The sequence below is a fragment of the Nerophis lumbriciformis genome, linkage group LG19 (assembly GCF_033978685.3).
Source record: "Nerophis lumbriciformis linkage group LG19, RoL_Nlum_v2.1, whole genome shotgun sequence".
NCBI lineage: Eukaryota > Metazoa > Chordata > Actinopteri > Syngnathiformes > Syngnathidae > Nerophis > Nerophis lumbriciformis.
In genome coordinates, this window is record NC_084566.2 from 39541433 (window position 1) to 39544124 (window position 2692).

Below are 2692 nucleotides of genomic sequence, written 5' to 3' on the forward strand. Positions count from 1 at the left end.
AGAGTATCTTATTCACCATTTGATTGGCAGCAGTTAACGGGTTATGTTTAAAAGCTCATACCAGCATTCTTCTCTGCTTGGCACTCAGCATCAAGGCTTGGAATTGGGGGTTAAATCACCAAAAATGATTCCCGGGCGCAGCGCCACTGCTGCCCACTGCTCCCCTCACCTCCCAGGGGGTGATCAAGGGGATGGGTCAAATGCAGAGGACACATTTTTTCAAAGTTCTTATTTATTTTTGTTTCAAAGAAAATATTTCATGTATTTTATTGGATATTTATTTTATTTTTGTTAATTTTAAGAAAATGTTAAACTACCTACCTCCTGCTACTATATAAGCTTGACCGATAATAAACGGACCCAGCCTGTTTCAAAAAAAACATTTGTGGACCTTCAAGATTTGTACTTGAGGACCCCTGCTCTATACCATCCATCCACCTCTCCTGCTCCGGTCCAGCTGCGCCAAATATGAAGTAAATCCATTCACTAAAGTCAAATACACATTAGGCAACAATAGAAGTATCCCGCACTTGTGTTTGTAAACTAAATCTGTGTCGCAAATATGGGTATCTTCATCAAATATATGATTTCTTGTGTAGCTGAACAGGACAAAAATAATACAAATTAAAAAAAAAAAAGTTTGAATAATTGTATCTAAATTATCACAAAACTTTGTGTGTCAATGAGTTCCCGGCGAGAGGACAAAAGCTGTCTTTAATCCTACCAAGCAGAAGGCTTGTAAAACTCCACTGTGTAGGATGGGAAGCAACATGAAGGTGTTCTGTTTCTTTCATGTATTGTAATTAACAGAAAGATATTGTTTTGATCTGAGAACTAAAAAGCGAAGAGGAAGCAGGACCCGACTCCCCTCCAGGGACCTCTTCTTTGAACTGTTTTACGACCTTTTCTGTGAACTGTTTACGACCTTTTCTTTTAACTGTTCTGTAATCAAAGGCGATGGCTGTTTACGACCCCCGTCCCTTAGGAACAGCTGTTGCCATGTAATCAGGGAAAGTCCAAATAAAAGAGGTGGCGTACAATCTTTCGCCAGAGCGTGTTGGAACACTGTTCAAGAGTACAGGCCAGACGTCTCTCCTCAATTGAGCCACATTTAATTCTGTCTCTGTTTAATTCTTTGTCTTAATAATAAAATAATAATAATAATAATAATGCACTTTACATTTGTTAAAATCTCAAAGTGCTACAAAGTATAACAAAAACTAAAAAAAAATAAATAAATAAAAATAATAAAATAAAATTAAAATAAATAAAAAATAAAAAAAAAATAAAAAAATAAAATAAAAAAATAAATAAAAATAAATAAAAATAAATAAATAAAAATAAATAAAAAAATAAAATAAAATAAAAAAATAAAATAAAAAAATAAATAAAAATAAAAATAAAAAATAAAAAATAAAAAATAAAAAATAAAAAATAAAAAATAAAAAATAAAAAATAAAAAATAAAAAATAAAAAAATTAAAAATAAAATTAAAATTAAAATTAAAATTAAAATAAAAATAAAAATAGAAATAAAAAAATAATAAAATAAAAATAAATAAAAATAAATAAATAAAAAAATAAAAAAATAAAAATAAAAATAAAAATAAAAATAAAAATAAAAATAAAAATAAAAATAAAAATAAAAATAAAAATAAAAATAAAAATAAAAATAAAAATAAAAATAAAAATAAAAATAAAAATAAAAATAAAAATAAAAATAAAAATAAAAATAAAAATAAAAATAAAAATTAAAATTAAAATTAAAATAAAAATAAAAATAAAAATAAAAATAAAAATAAAAATAAAAATAAAAATAAAAATAAAAATAAAAATAAAAATAAAAATAAAAATAAAAATAGAAAGTTAGAATATATAATTAAAAAATGTATATATTCTATGCATAGAATTTATCATTCTTGTTTAATAGATGTCATCAGTGTTTGAACCTGACAAAAAATCTACATCATCAACATTGAAATTGCACTTTTAAGACGTTTGCATTAAAAAAACAAAAATAAACATCTCTGCTGTTGGCCGCCTAACAGATCACAGCACAGTATCAATCTCATGTGCTCTATTGCAGTGGCTGTTCGGAAACTATGTCCACCTATTTCAAGTTCCGGGCACTCTATAGTAGTTCGGATTCTATCAAATTTTATTAGATACACTCATTAAACGATCAATCAAAGATACATAACATTATTAGCTTTTTTTTTCTTTCGAAAAATGTATTTTAATTGGTTAATCGTTGCTTTTCTATTGCTGCTACACTTTTAAACAGGGACCCGTTTTCTGGCATTTGCATTTGTTGTGACTTTTTTTCCAAACACCATACTTTCACTTACTGAAAAAAAAAAAAGACTGACTTCAAACATGCGTGTAAATACATTGCAAGCTGTGCTTCTATCCAATTAAACATTAATAAACACTTGAGTGAGCGTCAATGAACACTGCGTCCCACTGGTATCCACCACTCAGGTGAAAGAAGCACCTACCTGGCCTTGAGCTCCTCATTGATTGTCAATACAGTCGTCACCAAGGCTCATTAGAAACTCACTCATTAGTGATCTAAGTAGTTTTTAATGAGACTGCAACCAGAGATATAAATTGATGCATTGATTATGTGCGGAGACCCTCTTACTCAATTTGTGTGTGTGTGTGTGTGTTTGGTGGGTGAGAAGGTTCGGGGG